The following is a 21,107-nucleotide window of genomic DNA, read 5'->3' on the forward strand; positions in this document are numbered from 1 at the left end:
AGGACGTGGCAAAGAACAGCAGGTGCAGTAGACACGACTCCAACTAGTAGGCACAGGAACGAGAACACAGCACGGGATACAGGAACAGGCAACAGGGCATGGGTAACAACGACTGGAACGGGATACACTAAGGGACCATTAGCAAGACAGACTTGGGATAACTAACAACGCTCAGGCAAGGATCAGAAGGACTGGGGCCTTCTTATAGGCCAGGAAATCATGTGTGTTGATGAAGATGATTTCTTTCATGTGTGCGCGCTGGCCCTTTAAGAGTGGGCATGAGCGTGCGCGCGCACCCTACGGGACACAGCAGACCGGAGCGGAAGTGAGCGCTGGTGTCTCCTAGGAAGGAGATGGGGACCAGCCCTCACAGATCCATGGCTGCGGGCGTGAGGGGGTGAGTAGACCTGACGGCCCGCGGCCTTGGACGCTACACCTCTCTGAAGTAGATCTCATTTAAGACTCTGTTTCTAGTGACCATAAAATTATCACCACATAGTGACTGAATACCACCATACCATGACCACATATTATCACCACATAGTGACTGAATATTATGTTTATACTGTGATAGAATAAAGACCACTAAACAAAGACCAATAATACCATCATACTGATAATGAATAATGCCACCATACAGTGGACACATTAAGGTTCAACATAAGGGATGCAGGGCATCATATATAGTATATATACAGTAGAAATTCCTGTGAGTGTCCCATTCATGTGAATGGGAATTGTATGTAAACCATGGCCATGCTGCAAAAACACCCTCATTAGAATGAATGCTAATTTCCAGTAACAAAAACCTGCAGTTGAAGGTAGGACCAGTATAGAAGTAAAGTAATTGCAGAATAGTGCAGTTTTTATTATCATTCTTATATGTATTTCACCTCGACACAGGATATTTCTTCTATTTTGTTTTTGATAAAAATCTAGCGCCCGAACAGGGACTTGAACCCTGGACCCTCAGATTAAAAGTCTGATGCTCTACCGACTGAGCTATCCGGGCTCTGTTTTTTTTTTTTACCAAAATGTCCTCAGAAACAATGCTGTCAACATGCGCCTGTATGTACTTTCAAACATATATTCTAAAATTATTTGTATTCCCTTACCCCTCTCACACCCTTTACCAGTGTTTTATTAGCTCCTTTCCATAGCAGCATCGCATAATCCAGAGCTGAAATCAAAACACTGGGACACCTAGTGGTGACTGTAATATTTTATATTTGATATAGATAAAGAAATGAGAAAAGTACACTGTAGTAAGGCACAAGCAGGAGTGCTTAGAAAAGCTGCACTGTACTTTTATGGCCTACTCATCTTGTGGGCAATGCCACTGGCACTGTGCCCATGCTATTAGGAGCATTACAATAGCTGTAATACACATCTCCAGTCCCGCACTAATGGTGGCGATCTGGGAAATACGATCGTTCCTTCCCATGTATTTGCATCATATCAGCAGCACATCCCCTGTTTACACAAGGAGCTGTGCTGCCGACTAGCGACCGGTTTTCTGGCTGCATAAAAGATCCGATCAGCCGACATTTTCTCTGTCTGTCGGCTGATCATTGCCCTGTTTACACAGGACAATTATTGGGAATGTTCACCTGATTATTGGCCCGTGTCAAAGGGCCTTTAAAGGGAATGTGTTGCCAAATAAAAAAAACTTTGTTAAATAAGTTACTTATTTTTATTATATTTTTAAAGTTTTTTTGCTGTATTGTTTTTTTCTTCCACAAGGTGGAAAGTATTAAAAATTAAATAATAATTTGACATGTTTTCCAATGTTGGCCACCAGAGGGAGCACTTCCCAGAATTACAGGAAGGTAAGACTCACACCCCCCCCCCCCCCCCCCCCCGACTCACCGCCCCCCCTCCCTATTTTGGGCTACAAGCCAGGAAAAGGTGTCTTCAAATTGCTAAACAGGGTCCAGCTCCATTTTGGGAGTGATTTTGGCAGAAGCTACAGGACATGATGAAAGTCAAGAAGGAAGCCCTTGTGGGTCAATGACTTTTCAGTTGACAGGTTCACACGGCGTGTATTTGACTCAGTATTTTAAGCACTGAAAAACACATCCAACTCTTGATTAAGCTTCCCATTTACATCAATGGGAAAGCGCGGCCGTTAGTACATACAACACGATTTTTTTTAAAAGCGCGTTTCGGAAAAAAGGAGCGTCTTGTCAATTCTTTGGCACGTAAAGCGTGCCCAATGTTCCCATAGTCAATGGGACTCCTAACGACGTGCCAAAAAATGTGCAAAAAGCACTAACAAAATGCGTCAAAAGACACGTGGAAAAACACGTAAAAAAGCCTGTATGTTGAAAGGCGCTTCACAAGAAACGCTAGTGTATTTTACACGTCTACACGTTGTTGCTTTTTTTTGAGCAGAGTGTGAACATGCCCTAAGGGAATTACTTTTCATTGGCCTCCAGTTTATATTGTGGTGCAGGGAGAAGACAGAAGTCGCTGTGAGAAGATTTTAATTTTTTATATTACTAACTTTATTTTTTTGTTTTGCAGGTTCTGCTTGACCGTTTGGACTGCGTCGTAGATACGCTGGACTACTTAGATGATCTACGTTTTTTGATAAAAATAAAATGGTTAATGAGGGTTGTACGGTGGAGTTTTTATTTGAATAAAAAACTATTTTCTTAGGGTGTATTCAAACAGTGCGCTTTTGACGCATTTTCGCCACGCAGCCGAAAACCACATCGTTTTTTTTTGTTTTTTTTTTAGTAAAAACGCATGCGCTATTCAATGTGGTTATCGGCCGCACGGGAAAGACGCTGAAAAACTGCACTGTGTGAATTATGCCCTGTTCACAGAGTTTTTTGAGGGCAGAAAACTTAAATGTGCCTCAGAATTCCTTTAGAAATTTTGAAGACGATTTTAAACTGCCTGCACTTTTTTCCGCTGTTTTCGCGGTAGTTTTCGTCCGCAGCCATTGAAGCTAATGCAAGAACCATGGGCAAAAACGTCACGAAAAATGCCTCTGAAAAAATTTCAATGGGAGGTCAGAGGCGGAAGCCGCAAGAAAGGAAACACAGCTTTTTTTTCCCCGTGGGCGGTCAAAAGTCACCCGGGAAAAAAAAACTCTGCCTCCCATTGAAATCAATGCGTGGAGATTTCGGGTGTTTTATGGCACTGATTCCGACGTAATTTCTGCATCAAAATCAGCTCCAGCACGCCCTGTGTGAACTGGGAGTTATATCTCTGTTGTTTAATACTTTATTACCACCTTGACGACGTCCATTACTAAGGTGGGGCTTAGTGTTAGCCAGTAAAAAAGCCGCAACTAACCCCCCATTATTACCCCGATATCCACCGCCACCAGGGGTACTGGGAAGAGCAGAATACGATCCAGTACCTGACCATTTGTAGTGATGGTTGGGTACTGGGTCAGCCGCAGGCTGGTGTTATTAGGCTGGGAAGGGCCAAAAACAGTGGCCCTTCCCACCCTGGTAATGCTAGCCTGCTGCTGCTGTGTTGTATCTGGCTGGTTATGAAAATGGGGGCCCCACGTAGTTTGTCAATTTATTATAATTTTTTTTTAAACGACGTAGGAGGAAGGAAAGATGGAGCTGCGGTGCTCGCCGCTGATCCTTCAAAACAGCTGATAAGCGGCTGTGAATGATCAGCGGTGGGCACCGCTTCTCTGTCAAGCGCCCCCCCACACACACAACCCCGCCCCAAACATGCAACCATCCCACACACAGACCCCCATACAAACAAACCCCCCCCCCATACACACACAAACAACCCCCGCCCCCACACACACACACCTTACCTGCATGTTTGGAGGGGTTTGGGTGTGTATGGGGGGGGGGCGCTCGACGCGGCAGTGGTGCTAGTAATATGCCGCTGCTTCTTTATTTCTTGCTCCTACTGTGAATCGCCATGTAGTTCCACGGCGGTTCACAGTAGGTGCAAGGAACGATGGAGCAGCGGAGCTCGCCACTGATTAACTAAAACAGCTGATAAGCGGCGTGAAGGATCAGCGGCGCTCGCGTGCCGCTGATCCATCATACCCGTCAATCAGCTGTTTTGAAGGAACAGTGGCGAGCACCGCTGTTGCAGCGAGCAGCGGCGAGCACTGCTGCTCCATCAAGCGCCTCTCCCCACACATACAAAGCCCCCACACACACACAAACCCCCCCCAAACATGCAACCCGCCACACAGACAGAGACACACACACACAACCACCCCCGCCCGCACATGCAAATATTTTAACTTCAGCCGGTCTTCTTCAAAATGGCGCCGCCACGCCAGCTTTCCCCCTACAGACCAGCTTCTATGCTGGGTCGCTCTGAACTGCGCATGCGCATGCGCAGTTCAGAGCGAGACGGCAGAGGCAGAGGATGTAATGAACGGCTCCCTGTAGGTAATGCCACACAGCCCACCCGTAGGTAGTGCTACACAGCCTCCTTTTACATAGCACCCCTCCATAGATGGCACTACCCTACCTTCCTGTAGATAGCGCCACTTTAGGGGACCGTTCCAGGAGAAGTCTGACTTCAATGTCCATATATGGAGAGTGAAATCAGGTACTTCTCCTGGAGCAGAAACACCAGCCACAGCGTCGGTGATTCTGTTTCAGGAGTAGGGGACCGCGCCAGGAGAAGTCCCTGACGTGACTGTCCATATATAGACAGTTAAGTTAGGTACTTCTCCTGGAGCGGAATCCACGGCCCCAGTTGCGGCAACGCTTACAGGGAGCAAAAAAATACCCTCCTCCTCACATGCACTTCGAATTGTGAGAAGGAGAAGAGAGCGAACGAGAGGCGGAAAGCATGGCCGTCACTCGGATCACATCCAAGTGACAGCTGTGCTTCACACGGCCCATAGACTTCTGAGGGAGCTGTGCGGCCGGGAGAACGGCTGAAAATAAGGCATGCCCCATTCTTTGATGGCATCTGGGGTCTATTGTTCCTACTGCGGCCGTTCAAAAAATGACAGGTCACACGGCCGGGAATCCCTGTCGTGTGAATAGGGCCTTATGACATAGCACTAAAACAGTGTGTAATTCAATCCCAATAATTCCTGCTCCGAGGAAACACCTAATACAAACACTGTAATATGTCAATAATAGTATACCGCTAATAATACCGTCATACAGTGACAGAATAATACCACAGCAATCAAATAATACCACCACCATATAGTGACTGAATACCACCATGCCATGACCACATACTACCAATACATAGTGACTGAAAAAACCACCACGGCCACATATTTCGATCGTATAAAGACTGAATACCACCCTATAATGACCACATATTAGCACCACATAGTATCTTAATACTACCATATAATGACCACATATTATCCCCATATAGTGACTGAATACCACCATACAATGACCCAAGGGCATTACTAGGGTCTTAAAAGATATGGGGCACAAGCCCCAAGACATATATTAAACCCCCTTCCCCCTGAAAAAGAAATAAATTTCTACATATATATCGGAGATCGCATATATATATATATATACATACATACAGTGAAGGAAATAAGTATTTGATCCCTTGCTGATTTTGTAAGTTTGCCCACTGTCAAAGTCATGAACAGTCTAGAAATTTTAGGCTAGGTTAATTTTACCAGTGAGAGATAGATTATATAAAAACATTGTCAAAATTATATATATTTATTTGCATTGTGCACAGAGAAATAAGTATTTGATCCCCTACCAACCATTAAGAGTTCAGCCTCCTCCAGACCAGTTACACGCTCCAAATCAACTTGGTGCCTGCATTAAAGACAGCTGTCTTACATGGTTACCTGTATAAAAGACTCCTGTCCACACACTCAATTAATCAGTCTGACTCTAACCTCTACAACATGGGCAAGACCAAAGAGCTTTCTAAGGATGTCAGGGACAAGATCATAGACCTGCACAAGGCTGGAATGGGCTACAAAACCATAAGTAAGACGCTGGGTGAGAAGGAGACAACTGTTGGTGCAATAGTAAGAAAATGGAAGACATACAAAATGACTGTCAATCGACATCGATCTGGGGCTCCATGCAAAATCTCACCTCGTGGGGTATCCTTGATCCTGAGGAAGGTGAGAGCTCAGCCGAAAACTACACGGGGGGAACTTGTTAATGATCTCAAGGCAGCTGGGACCACAGTCACCAAGAAAACCATTGGTAACACATTACGCCGTAATGGATTAAAATCCTGCAGTGCCCGCAAGGTCCCCCTGCTCAAGAAGGCACATGTACAGGCCCATCTGAAGTTTGCAAATGAACATCTGGATGATTCTGAGAGTGATTGGGAGAAGGTGCTGTGGTCAGATGAGACTAAAATTGAGCTCTTTGGCATTAACTCAACTCGCCGTTTTTGGAGGAAGAGAAATGCTGCCTATGACCCAAAGAACACCGTCCCCACTGTCAAGCATGGAGGTGGAAACATTATGTTTTGGGGGTGTTTCTCTGCTAAGGGCACAGGACTACTTCACTGCATCAATGGGAGAATGGATGGAGCCATGTACCGTCAAATCCTGAGTGACAACCTCCTTCCCTCCATCAGGACATTAAAAATCGCTCATGGCTGGGTCTTCCAGCACGACAATTACCCGAAACATACAGCCAAGGCAACAAAGGAGTGGCTCAAATAGAAGCACATTAAGGTCATGTAGTGGCCTAGCCAGTCTCCAGACCTTAATCCCATCGAAAACTTATGGAGGGAGCTGAAGATCCGAGTTGCCAAGCGACAGCCTCGAAATCTTAATGATTTACAGATGATCTGCAAAGAGGAGTGGGCCAAAATTCCATCTAACATGTGTGCAAACCTCATCATCAACTACAAAAAACGTCTGACTGCTGTGATTGCCAACAAGGGTTTTGCCACCAGGTATTAAGTCTTGTTTGCCAAAGGGATCAAATACTTATTTCCCTGTGCACAATGCAAATAAATATATATCATTTTGACAATGTGATTTTTTTTAATTTTTTTTATATAATCTATCTCTCACTGGTAAAATTAACCTAGCCTAAAAATTCTAGACTGTTCATGTCTTTGACAGTGGGCAAACTTACAAAATCAGCAAGGGATCAAATACTTATTTCCTTCACTGTATATATATATATATATATATATATATATATATATATATATAAGACTAAGGCTCCTACAGCTACACTGCTGCATAGAATTGGATGAATTGTCTCAGCAGACAGTATCACACGTGATAGGCTTAGGCTGGATTCACACGGGCATGTTACGTCCGTAATGGACGGAACGTATTTCGGCCGCTAATCCCGGACCGAACACACTGCAGGGAGCCGGGCTCCTAGCATCATAGTTATGTACGACGCTAGGAGTCCCTGCCTCCGCATGGAACTAGTGTCCCGTACTGTAATCATGTTTTCAGTACGGGACAGTTGTCCTGCAGCGAGGCAGGGACTCCTAGCGTCGTACATAACTATGATGCTAGGAGCCCGGCTCCCTGTAGTGTGTTCGGTCCGGGACTTCCGGACGAAATACGTTCCATCCATTACGGACGTAACATGGTCGTGTGAATCCAGCCTTAGATACATGGCCCCAGCAGACAGTATCACACATGATAGGCTTAGATACAGGGCCCCAGCAGACAGTATCATACATGATAGGCTTAGATACATGGCCCCAGCAGACAGTATCATAAATGGTAGGCTTAGATACAGGGCCCCAGCAGACCGTATCATACATGATAGAATTAGATACAGGGCCCCAGCGGACAGTATCATACATGATAGACTTAGATACAGGGCCCCAGCAGACAGTATCACACATGATAGGCTTAGATACATGACCCCAGCACACAGTATCATACCTGATGGACTTAGATACAGGGCCCCAGCAGACAGTATCACACATGATAGACTTAGATACAGAGCCCCAGCAGACAGTATCATACATGATAGCAGTGGCGTAACTACCGTGGTAGCAGCCGTAGCGGCCGCTACGGGGCCCGGGGCTTGAGGGGGCCCGTGCCGCCAGCCGACACGCCCTCCCAAATGCCCGGTGGCGCCGCTAGCAGCCGTTATGGCTGCTACAGCGGTAGCGCCGCTACTGTGGGGCCCGCGCCGCCGAGTCTTACACAGGCCCTCTCATGCCTGTAGGTGTCGCTAGCACCGGAGGGGGCCCCAGTGCTAGCGGCAGCCAAATACATGTATTAGCACTGAATGGCCGGGCATATTCCGTGCCTGACCATCCAGTGCCTTACAATGACACTGATTGGCTAGCGGCGCGATGACATCATCGCGCCGCTTCCATGCTTGGAAGGTGCTGATTGGCGGGGCAAGTCATTCTGCCCCGCCAATGAGCGTCATTGGAGGACGCTCGTTCAGCTCCTGCAGACATGCTCAGAAGAGAGCATGTCTGCATCGACAGCGTGGGAATGGGAGCATGTGAGTATGTCAAGTTTATATATATTTTTCCTCATAAAAATGTGAATGGCATTATTTATAGTGGGGGGTCTATCTACAGGGGGGGGTTGTCTTTATGTGGGCTATTATATATAGGGGGGTCTATATGTGGGGCAGTAGCTACAGGGGGGTGCTATATGTGGGGCAGTAGCTACAGGGGGTCTATATGTGGGGGTGTGGGCCACTATATACAGGGGGCTCTATATGTGGGCCATTATATACAGGGGGGTCTATATGTGGGCCACTATATACAGGGGGGGTCTATATGTGGGCCACTATATACAGGGGGGGTCTATATGTGGGGCACTATATACAGGGGGGGTCTATATATGGGGCACTAGCTACAGGGGAGGTCTGTATGTGGGGATGTGGGCCACTATCTACAGGGGGGTCTATATGTGGGGCAGTATATGTGAGACACTATACAGGGGTGGGCTATATGTAGAGCACTATCTATAGGGGAGCTATTTTTTAGGGTACTTTCTATAGGGGTGGGCTATGTGTGGGACACTATATACAGGGGTGGGTTACCTGTGGGGCACTAGCAACAGGGTGGCTATATGTAGTGCACAGTCTACAGGGGTGGGCTATATGTGGGACACTATATACAGGGGAGCTATATGTGAGACACAATCTACAGAGGTGGGCTATACGTGGAGCACTAACTATAGGGGAAGCTATATGTAGGGCAGCACGGTGGCTCAGTGGTTAGCACTATTGCCTTGCAGCTCTGGAGTCCATATGTGGGCACTACCTACAGGGGCTTCTATGTAGGTCACTATCTACAGGGGGAACTATCTACAGGGGGCACGGTGTGTGTGTGTGTGTGTGTGTGTGTGTGTGTGTGTGTGTGTGTGTGTGTCAGTTATATTTAGATGTGTTGAGAATTTTAACTTTGTTTATAGGTGCAGAAATGTTTTAGGCTGGGTTCACACGACCACATTAACGTCCGTAATGGACGGACGTATTTCGGCCGGAAGTCCCGGACCGAACTCAGTGCAGGGAGCCGGGCTCCTAGCATCATAGTTATGTACGATGCTAGGAGTCCCTGCCTCTCCGTGGAACTACTGTCCCGTACTGAAAACATGATTACAGTATGGGACAGTTGTCCTTCAGAGAGGCAGGGACTCCTAGCATCGTACATAACTATGATGCTAGGAGCCCGGCTCCCTGCACTGAGTTCGGTCCGGGACTTCCGGCCGAAATACGTCCGTCCATTACGGACGTTAATGTGGTCGTGTGAACCCAGCCTTAAAAGTGAGAAGCTGAAGACATCTAAACGGAAAACTGCAGAAATGGGTCATGGCCGGGAGAAATCCATCATAGATGTCTGGACCGGAGGGAGAAGAAAATAACTAGAATCTGAGACGTCACCGGTGAGTCACTTAATGTAAATGTTTATTCTGCCTCTAATCAGTAATAGTTTAAATATAAGGACTTACCAGGTTAAGTAAAGAGTTAGGCGCCATAAGCAAGTGTCCAATACGCCTCATTATGTATAGATAACATAGCAAAACTTCATATAATCATAAAAAACTTAGAGAAAAAGAAGTCATTACGCCACAAATATAATAGAAAATTAGCAAAATTTTATTAGGACATACAATACAAAATATTATTACATAAAATTCAAAGACGGATCCGAATAAAAGAGAGAAAAGCAGTGTGGTGGCTTCAAGAATATTAAAAGTTTGGGATATTAAGCCCACCACGACACAAATTCCCTGGCAAAAAAATCCCTGTCCAATATAGATCACAGGTAACGCAGTCTAAATAATATGATGCCTGCGCAACTAAAGACTAGTAATGACAGACAAAATTATTGGAGATTTACAGCATAAGAGAATCAACTCAGATAGTCATATATATTACAACATTACTAAGAAATGAAGAATTTGTGCCCATAGTTAGTTTGCGCATTGCAAAAAAGAAGTCCGAGGTTAGTCATGGAGAACTTCGGGGGACTTTCGGTCCCCCGTTCTCCCTATCGCTGCCAGCGATCACTCATGTATCCCCTATCCTGTGGATGGGGGATGCATGTCTTTTGTAGGACAAACTATAGGCCGTTTTTTTTGGGGGGGGGCTATATGGCGTTATCTACAGAGGGGGTCTGTATGGTGTTATCTACATAGGGGGTCTGTATGGTGTTATCTACAGAGGGGGTCTGTATGGCGTTATCTACAGAGGGGGTCTGTATGGCGTTATCTACAGGGGGCTGTGTATGGTGCTATCTATAGGGGGGCGCTGTGTGGTGGAATCTATAGGGAGGCACTATCTACAAGGGGGGGGGGGTTGTGTGATACCCAGCAGAGGTGGGGCCCCAGTCAAAAGTTTGCTATGGGGCCCAGTCTTTCCTAGTTACGCCCCTGCATGATAGACTTAGATACAGAGCCCCAGCAGACAGTATCATACATGATAGACTTAGATACAGAGCCCCAGCAGACAGTATCACACATGATAGGCTTAGGGCTCATTCAGATGTGCACGTTTCTCATCCTTGGGCTGTGCAGTGAAACAACGCACAGCACACAGACTCATTGATTTCAATGGGTCCATTAACACATGCGCGAGTTTTCACACAGCAAGTGAAGCTTGAGTAAGCGTTGTACACGAAACAGCTGTTGCCTGACACTGTCTTTGTCTCTCCCCCCCCCCCCCCCCACACCTTTTTACAAGCATTAAAGATTTTTTTTTACGTCAGACCGGGTGAGTGCGGCTTTTTTCTCACCTCAGGCAAAGTTATGTTTTGGGGCTCTAATCAAAGACACCTGTAGAGAGTTCCCCACACAATGCCCCCTGTACACAGTATGTGAAGGAGAAAAGATGCAGCATCCGGGACACGGTGCCCGACAGGTAGACATTCAAAACGAATTTCTCACTTTGGATGTGACGTCCCCGGGTACTCGTGTAATTCGAGCCCTGTCTTCCTGCTCGAGGTTTCCCGCTCAGCTCTGACAAGTGACTCGTTTGCCAGAGCTGAGCGGGAAACCTCGAGCAGGAAGACAGGGCTCGAATTACACGAGTACCCGGGGACGTCACATCCAAAGTGAGAAATTAATTTCGAATGTCTACCTGTCGGGCGCCGTGTCCCGGATTCTGCATCTTTTCTCCTTCACATCCTGTGTTCGTTTTCCCCGAGAACAGAACTTTCTCTCGTGGGATAGCAGCGGGTGGCAGCCGACGTCCACAACGATCTTCATGTATTCTCTTTTCCATGCTCAGCAATAGTGTAGAAGGGGCTGGACGGAGCCTGCAGGGCTGAAGGGAAGCCTCCATGACCTCCCTGGTAGGGAAAGGGTTAACTTGTGAGGGAGAGTTGGAGGGAGTTGGAGGGGGTCAGGGAGGAGTCAGGGGGCCGTTGCTGCTCTTCCCGCTGTTTTTGGCATCGAGCCGGAAGCAGCGGAGGGAGTAACACAGTAAGGACAAGCTCCCTATTGCCCGCGCTCGTACAGCATGTCAGAGGCATTTTTGTTAGAGCAGCTGCGAGCTGCTGCTGTGCACCACGGTCCCGGATGGCTGGAGGAGACCGTGGCTGCATTAGCGAGGATCCCGGACGCCGTGTTGCCATGTCAGGCCCGGCGTTCGGGGTCTGTTGCAGGGGACAGGCTCCCCTCCCCCGGCCCCCTTCCTAGCATGGCGGCGGGGGGGGAGTCGGCAACAACTGCTCCTGTCCGGAGCAGGCAGAGAGCGTTGCCGGGGGTGACGGCGACGCAGGCCGGGTCGACCCGTCCCTCCCGGCGGTCTCGACCTCCAGAGCGCCTTAGTCCTGAGACAGTCCCGCGGACACGGCGTCGCAGAGGGAGCCCGATCTCGGACGCTGCAGGCCAGGCAGCTGGGGGGACCGCCCCTTCCCAGGCCCTGCGTCCTGGCAGGAATCCCAAGCCGCGACGGGGTCCGGCGGTGAGCAGGGAGTCGCAGGCCGGGCTCCCTGTCACCCCTCCACCATCGGATGGAAGATCTGGAAGACGAGGTACGGCCGCCCCGCCTGGTGATGTTCCGGCCAGGGGGCAGGCCTCTTCAGGATCAGCGAGACGGACGCCTAGATCTGCAGCGACGTTGAGGCAACAGGTCCAGTCGGAAGTCTGGGTTCCATCGGTCGGGCGGCAGGTTGCCGGCCCATCAGTCAGCGCTTCATCATCTCCGATCCGAAGATGTCGGTGGGATGGCCAGTCGTCTGCGAGAGAGGAGCTGGAGGAAGGTGAACTGGACGTGTATCGTCGAGGTCAGGATGGTCCGGCTGACGGGAACACAGCGCCTGTGCGGCCCGGTGAGTGTGTAACTCCATCATTGTCGTATCCAGCGATTTTTATGTCGGGTGTCAGCGGGGGGGCTGCTAGCGTCGCATCGGTGGCCGGTAGTGGCGCGGGCGGGCGCGATGGCGCGGGTCTGGCAGATTTAGTGGGTTGCTTGAGGGAGCTGGTCGGGCGCCTGGATAGGGCGGCGGCGCCGGTAGTTTCGGAAGTGTCCCCGGCGGTAGTGTGGGAGGGCCCCAGGGACGTGGGGTTGGTACAGGCGCGGCCCGTGCTGGCGGTTAGGGAGGCGGTCGCGGTGTCGGTACAGACCGAGGCACAAAAGGATGGCGATCGGGTGCATATTGATGACCGTGCTCGGGGGGAGGTGTACGTTTGTTTCGAGGGTCCGTTGGGGGCGCATTTAAAGCAGGAGGTGCGCGAGCGGATCTGGAAGGACGAATATGTGGAGATTTTTTCTCTCTTGCCGCTCGCTAAATTTAATTTGGATAAGAGCAAGCGGGACGAGAGTAAAAAGGACGAGGAAGAACGGCGGCGGTATAGGCTTATCCCGCAAACGTTCGTTAATTGGTCGCAGGCGTTCGCCATATTGGCTAGTGTGATAGGGGAAAAGGCGCCGGAAAATTGTTCGGCGTTGTTTTGTTATTTTGATGCCATTGGGGAGGCTCATAGGGCGTATGGGGGTCAGGCGTGGCTGCGGTACGATGAGCAATTCCGTCAGCGAAAAGCGGTTCGGCCGGCGATTCGGTGGGACCAGAAGGATATTGCTCTCTGGTTACGGGTTACGGCTCCGGTTAGGCAGTCCTTTCCCGGGAGCGCCGGCCAGGGAGGCCAGTCTAGTCAGGTTGGACAAAGCGGCGGGGGAAAGGCGGGTTTTTGCTGGCAATTTAATGAAGGCCAGTGTAAGTTCGGGGCCACGTGCAAGTTCAAGCACGTGTGTTCCGAGTGTAATGGGGCTTCACACGGGGCGGCAAAATGTATGCGGAAAAAGAGGTCAGGAAACCAGCCCTCCGCGGCTGGTCAAGGGGGTGTCGCCGGTGAGGGTGGAAAAGATGGCCCCTTATCTAAATGAGTATCCGGATAGGGCGGCGGCTAAGTTGCTTTACGAAGGGTTTCGGGTTGGTTTTGTTATTCCTCCGCCTCCTTATGAGGTTCCGGTTACGCGGAGGAATTTAAAATCGGCTTACTTGCATGCAAAAGTCGTGTCGGAAAAGTTGTTAAAAGAAGTTTCGTTGGGCCGCATGTCGGGGCCGTTTGTTGAGTCGCCGGTAGAAGATTTAGTTGTGTCCCCGTTGGGTATTGTCCCTAAACGCGAGCCCGGAAAATTTCGTTTGATTCAACATTTATCGTATCCCAAGGGTTCGTCGGTAAATGACGGGATTGATCACGAGTTGTGCTCCGTAGTTTATACCTCATTCGATAAGGCGGTGGGGTTAGTGCGGGCTGCGGGTCCAGGTGCGCTGCTAGCAAAAACCGACATCGAGGCGGCGTTCAGGTTGTTGCCGGTTCATCCAGAAAGCCAACGGCTGTTGGGTTGTTTTTGGAATGGGGCTTTTTACGTGGATCGGTGCCTGCCGATGGGGTGTTCCCTTTCTTGTGCATACTTCGAGGCGTTTAGTAGCTTCGTGGAGTGGGTAACGAGGGGAGTATCCGGGGTCGACTCGTTGATCCATTACTTAGATGATTTTTTGTGCGTTGGCCCGGGCGGTTCGCCGGTTTGCGGTAATTTGCTTCATGCACTGCAGAAGGTGGCGAGGGATTTTGGGATTCCTTTGGCGCCAGAAAAAACGGAGGGCCCGGTAGCGACGATTTGTTTTTTGGGAATCGAAATAGACTCGGTGGCAATGGAGTGTCGTCTCCCTGCGGATAAGTTGGGTGCTTTGAGGCTGGAGGTTCGGCGGGCTTGTAGAATGAAGAAAATGACGCTGCGGGAGCTTCAGTCGCTGCTGGGGAAGTTGAATTTTGCCTGCCGGATTATGCCGATGGGGAGGGTGTTTGGTAGGAGGTTGGCGGCGGCAACGGCGGGAGTGCGTGCGCCGCATCATTTTGTGCGGCTCAAGGAGGAGCACCGAGCTGATCTTCAGGTTTGGGATGACTTCTTGGGCCAGTACAATGGTCGCTCGCTATGGATGGCCCCAGCGCAGGATACGAGTGATTTGAATATTTTTACGGATGCGGCTGGGGCGGGCGGTTTTGGAGCTTACGGGGGAGGTCCGTGGTGCGCAGGTCAATGGCCGGCTAGCTGGGTGTCCAGTGGACTCACGCGGAATCTGGCCCTGCTCGAGCTGTTTCCCATCGTGGTGGCGGCTACCATTTGGGGGGACAGGCTCAGGGATAAGAAGGTCCGTTTTTACTGCGACAACATGGGGGTGGTGCTTGCCATTAATAACATCACGGCGTCCTCTCCTCCGGTAGTTCAATTGTTGCGACATTTAGTGTTGGTGTGTTTGTCGTTGAACGCGTGGGTGGTGGCGGTGCATGTCCCGGGTGTACGGAATTGTATCGCTGATGCTCTTTCTCGCTCGCAGTGGGACCGGTTTCGGCAATTGGCACCGGGAGCGGAACGTCTTGGTTTGGCTTGTCCGGAGCATCTTTGGGATCTGGTATCGGTCCCGTAGAACAACTGTTACAAAGGTCTTTGGCGCGCACGACGTGGAGTGCTTATGCTGCTTGTTGGAGGCAGTGGGAGGAGTGGGTAAGAGAGTTGGGTGACGTCAATACGGATAGAGACAGGTTGGTGGCACTTTTGTACTGGTTAGGGGACGCCTGGGAGGCGGGGTTTTCAGTGGCGAAGGTGAACCGGTTCATATCTGCGGTGGCGTTTGGGTTTAAGTTGCGGGGCTTTCAGGATGTATCGAAGGAATTTCTGGTATCGCAGGCTTTGAAGGGGTTGCGCCGAGGTAGGGTGGAGGCGGATAGTAGAAGGCCTGTGTCGTTTGCTTTGCTTAGCTCGTTGGGCGGTTCATTAGCATCGGTCTGTCGTTCTTCAGACGAAATGGATTTGTTTCGGTTGGCTTTTTCGTTAGCGTTCTTTGGGGCATTTAGAATAGGTGAGTTGGTGTCGCCAAGTACCAAACAGGCAGGGGGGCTGAGATCTGGGGAGGTGAGCCTATTCGCAGATCGGCTGGAGGTATGGTTGCGTCGGTCAAAAACTGACCAAGTAGGGAAGGGAAAACTGATAGTTTTGTTCGCCCTCCCGGGGTCGGTTATGTGCCATTAGAGTGCATGCGGGGTTTTACGCCAAACAGGGGGTCTCCAGATTTGCCTTTGTTACGTCATGTGGACGGGTCGTTTTTGTCCAGGTTTCAGTTTGGAGCTGTATTTAAAAAATGTTTGACGGCGGTTGGTGTCGCGGCAGGCTCATATTCATCTCATTCCTTCAGGATTGGCGCAGCAACAGAAGCGGGGCGCTGGGGGTTGGATGATGAGGGGGTGAGGCGTATTGGTCGTTGGGAGTCCAACAGGTTTAAGTCCTATGTTCGCCCCCATATGTTATGAATTTTGTTGTTAACGCTTTAAAAATGTTATATGGTGGTGCCTAATTGTTTTTTCCGTTTCAGATTCGCCTCCGTGTTTGGTGTGGTTGATGGGTCATTCTTACGTGCACTGGGGGGCTTTGAGGGCGGACGTCCGCCCGGATGGTCGCCAATTGCGCATTCCGCGACAGGATGCGGTTGTGCATTGGCTGGGTTTTAGAGGTATGTCATGGAGCAGGGTGTTGGCGGAATTCCAGACATATGCTCGGCTTGATAGGGTTCCGGAGGTCTTAGTGTTGCACGTGGGTGGGAATGACTTAGGAGTCCGCCCCTTTCGTGAGTTGGTGCGGGATATCAAACATGATATGTTGTGTTTGTGGGTATCTTATCCCAAGTTGGTGATAGTGTGGTCGGACATAGTCCCAAGAAAGCACTGGCGGTTAGCTAGATCTGTGGAGAGAGTCAATAAGGCTCGCATTAAAGTTAATCGGGCGGTGTCCCGTTTTGTGGCAAAAAACGGGGGCATTTGCGTGAGGCATAGGGATTTGGAGTCAGGAGTGGGGAATTTCTGGAGGAGTGACGGGGTTCATCTGACCGAGGTTGGCATTGATCTTTGGAGCTTGGCGATAGCAGAAGGCATAGAAAGGGCGGTGGTGGTGTGGAGGAACTCACAGGCTTAAGGTGGTCAAGGCCTGTTTCGCTGTGGCGGGGGGAGTCCTTGAGGCCAGTCAGTACAAAATGGTGGGGGGGTCGCATCGGGGGTATGCGTCCCCCAAAAAAGGTACATGGTTGAAGACTTCATCGGGTGTTATCCCTTTGAAGTGGTCTTCTGGTAGAAGGTATATCACTTGAAGGCTTCATCGGGTGTTATCCCTTTGAAGTGGACTTCTAGTGGTCGGTATATCACTTGAGGGCTTCATCGGGTGTTATCCCCTTGAAGTGGACTTCTAGTGGTCGGTATATCACTTGAGGGCTTCATCGGGTGTTATCCCCTTGAAGTGGACTTCTAGTGGTTGGAGCCATCTGCAGAGGTGAACGGTGCTTCCGAGCTGGTTTACGGCTGGAGGTAATTAGTGGTTTGCAGATGGCTAACTCGGTGTGTTCTTAAAAAAGGAATATCTGAAAGGGCTTCAAGGACTTCCTCTGCTCGGGTTAATGTTAACGTTAAATTGTTATTTACGTTTCTGACCCATGTTGGGTCATGTGAATTATTAGGAGGAATTCTCGGGTGGATTCCTAACTAGTTATCCGAAGGTTTCGGATTTAAATTGTTTTTATAAAACTGTAAAATTAATAAACGGCTGCTGTGGCCATTTCACATCCAACCTCGGTGTCACGTGTCTTTCCTAAAGGTGGGGGTGGGGGGATAGGATGGGTTAAAGGAAGGTTCGTTAACACACGACTCTACTTAGGCAGGTCAAGAAGGGGCTGGACGGAGCCTGCAGGGCTGAAGGGAAGCCTCCATGACCTCCCTGGTAGGGAAAGGGTTAACTTGTGAGGGAGAGTTGGAGGGAGTTGGAGGGGGTCAGGGAGGAGTCAGGGGGCCGTTGCTGCTCTTCCCGCTGTTTTTGGCATCGAGCCGGAAGCAGCGGAGGGAGTAACACAGTAAGGACAAGCTCCCGCCCTCCCGCCCTTGGTTTGTTACGTGGTGGGTCTTTGCGTACGTCCATATAGGAGTGTTGTTTTTTATTTGTGTGCTTATCTAACATGTTTTTCCTTTTTTCCTGAGTAGGTTCTGGTGTCATGGCAGCTGGCGGGGGGAGTCCTTGAGGCCAGTCAGTACAAAATGGTGGGGGGGTCGCATCGGGGGTATGCATCCCCCAAAAAAGGTACATGGTTGAAGACTTCATCGGGTGTTATCCCTTTGAAGTGGTCTTCTGGTAGAAGGTATATCACTTGAAGGCTTCATCGGGTGTTATCCCTTTGAAGTGGACTTCTAGTGGTCGGTATATCACTTGAGGGCTTCATCGGGTGTTATCCCCTTGAAGTGGACTTCTAGTGGTCGGTATATCACTTGAGGGCTTCATCGGGTGTTATCCCCTTGAAGTGGACTTCTAGTGGTTGGAGCCATCTGCAGAGGTGAACGGTGCTTCCGAGCTGGTTTACGGCTGGAGGTAATTAGTGGTTTGCAGATGGCTAACTCGGTGTGTTCTTAAAAAAGGAATATCTGAAAGGGCTTCAAGGACTTCCTCTGCTCGGGTTAATGTTAACGTTAAATTGTTATTTACGTTTCTGACCCATGTTGGGTCATGTGAATTATTAGGAGGAATTCTCGGGTGGATTCCTAACTAGTTATCCGAAGGTTTCGGATTTAAATTGTTTTTATAAAACTGTAAAATTAATAAACGGCTGCTGTGGCCATTTCACATCCAACCTCGGTGTCACGTGTCTTTCCTAAAGGTGGGGGTGGGGGGATAGGATGGGTTAAAGGAAGGTTCGTTAACACACGACTCTACTTAGGCAGGTCATGTGCCTATCATAGCACAACACTGCAAGGTGAGTACATAAGCTCGCCTTTTGCTCACATTGTCCCCCGTTCCTTATAATATTACCTTAGAGGAGCGCCGTTGTCCTCCTCCCCTCGTTTTTCTTCACCCTGTATATAGTGTCACAGTCCCCCTGCCATACATCCCCCTTGTAGACAGTGCCATGCAGTCCCCTGTAGGTAGTCCCACATACCCACCTTGTCTCAGCAGACAGCATGGCCGTATTTGGAGTTGGTGCTGCCCTAGGCACTTTTAGCGCTGACGCCCCCGATAACGCAGATTTTCCGCCGCAAAAATCGCAACGTGTGCTAATAGTTGCGGGTTTTACCTCCCCAATGAACTCAACAGAGAAAACCTGCAATACAAAACCAACGATCCTGCAGAAAAAACTGACATGCTGCAGATTAAAAAAAACGCACCGCAGGTCAATTTAAGAACGTTTTTTTCAGTGGTTTTTTTATGCAGCGTGTGGATGAGATTTGTTCACATCTCATGCACTTTGCTGCTACTGTATTATGCTGCGGATTTTTCATAATGAAATTCTTGCGGAAAATCAGCAGTGTTTACGCTATGTGTGGACATACCCTAAAATAAATGCTCAGTGCTACCCCATTAACATTCCCTTTCCTGCCCCCCACATGAACACTGGGGCCCATTTTCTCTATTATTGATCAGGTCACAGTTAATTATTTTTTAGAAAACAAGAAACACTCCTGCAGGGGCCCCCCTTCCCGACTGGAGCAAATTACGCCCTGCCAGTTTCCTCAGTACATTGTCCTTTTACTAAAAGTAGCCCAATAAACTAAGTTAACCAGGGACCATGTGATGTAAACTAACCAATGACAGCTTAGAGCTGTCAGTGCATACTTTACTGTCACAGACCCAGAAAGGTAAGTATAATAATGGTTTTTCTTTTTTACTTATTAGTGTTACTAATGTGTTTTTATTTTCTTGTTTTTTTACAGGTTTGGTCATTGGACTACGTCGGATTCGAGGACTACTTTGATTATGACGTTTTTATTTTCAATAAAATGGTTAACGAGGGTTGTGTGGGGGGCTTTTACTTCAATAAAATCTGTGTTGGTGTTTTTTTTTAACTTCATTACTAGTGCCTTAGTAATGGTGGCATTCTGATAGACCGCGTCCATTACTAAGGCGGGGCTTAGTGTTAGTCGGTAAGGATGCTAACACTAACCCCCCATTATTACCCCGGTACTCACCGCCACCCGGGGTGCCGGGAAGAGCCGGGTACAATCCAGTACCCGACCATCTGTAGTGATGGTCGGGTACTGGGGCAACCGCAGGCTGGTATTAGCATTACCAGGGTGGGATCTAAGCCTACTATGTGGTAGACTTAGATACAGGGCCCATTAGACAGGATCACACATGGGCCATGTATCTAAGCCTACCAGGCGGTAGGCTTAGATACGGGGTCCATCTGTGATCCTGTCTGATGGGCCCTGTATCTAAGCATACAATATGGCCATGTATCTAAACCTACTATGTGGTAGGCTTAGATACAGGGCCCATGTGTGATACTGTCTGTTGGATCCTGTATCTAAGCCTATTACATGTTAGGCTTAGATACAGGGCCCCAGCAAACAGTAATCTTATACAGTATAAGATTACTGTCTGATGGGGCCCTGTATCTAAGCCTACATTGTGGTAGGCTTAGATACAGGGCACATTATACAGTATCATACATGGTCATGTATCTAAGCCCATCATGTGGTAGGCTTTGATACAGGATCCAAGTGTGATAATGTCTGTTATAACCTGGATCTAAGCCTACCACAAGGCAGGCTTAGATACAGGACCCCAGCAGGCAGTAATGTTACACTTACACTCCTCTTTGGCTCCGGGTGCAGCGGATGTCCCGACATCATCAGGACGTCAGGACGTGAACACGTCAGGACGTCCACTGCACTCGGGAAGGTGGGTAAGTATTGTCATGTCCGTGGCTGCAGGCTTTCAGGTTCACTCTCCCCCTGACGGTCGCAGCCATGGGTCGCAGCCCCAGTCTCCTCCTCACGAGACGCCAGCGCTCACTTCAACTCACCTAGGCCGGATCCCGTAGGGTGCGCGCGCACGCTCGTGCCCGCTCTTAAAGGGGCAGCGCGTGCACCGGACTTTAATTAAGTATCAGCCCATGAGTGCCCTGGACTATAACAGGGGTTCAGCCCCTTGCGTCTATGCCTGAGCATTGTTGTCGTACTCTAAGTTTGTCTATGCCATGGTCTGAATACATCAAACATGACCACATATAACCACCATAGTGTAACTGAACACAACCAAACATGATCACATATTACCACCATATTGTACATATTGTAACTGAATACATCAAACATGAGCACATATTAGCACCAAATCATAACTGAATACCATCATACATGACCACATATTACCACCACATGGTGACTGAATACATCAAACATGACCACATATTAGCACCATATCGTAACTCAACACCAT

At 49.1% G+C, this 21,107-nt stretch overlaps 1 non-coding gene across 1 annotated transcript; it reads right to left on the bottom strand.

Annotated features, from left to right (window-relative positions):
* Positions 1-939: 939 nt before the first annotated feature.
* TRNAK-UUU (transfer RNA lysine (anticodon UUU)) lies at positions 940-1,012 on the bottom strand. Its single transcript has one exon. It is a non-coding gene; the product is annotated as a tRNA-Lys (tRNA).
* Between the last annotated feature and the right edge of the window lie 20,095 nt (positions 1,013-21,107).

Source organism: Rhinoderma darwinii, chromosome 3, assembly GCF_050947455.1.
Source record: "Rhinoderma darwinii isolate aRhiDar2 chromosome 3, aRhiDar2.hap1, whole genome shotgun sequence".
Lineage (NCBI taxonomy): Eukaryota > Metazoa > Chordata > Amphibia > Anura > Rhinodermatidae > Rhinoderma > Rhinoderma darwinii.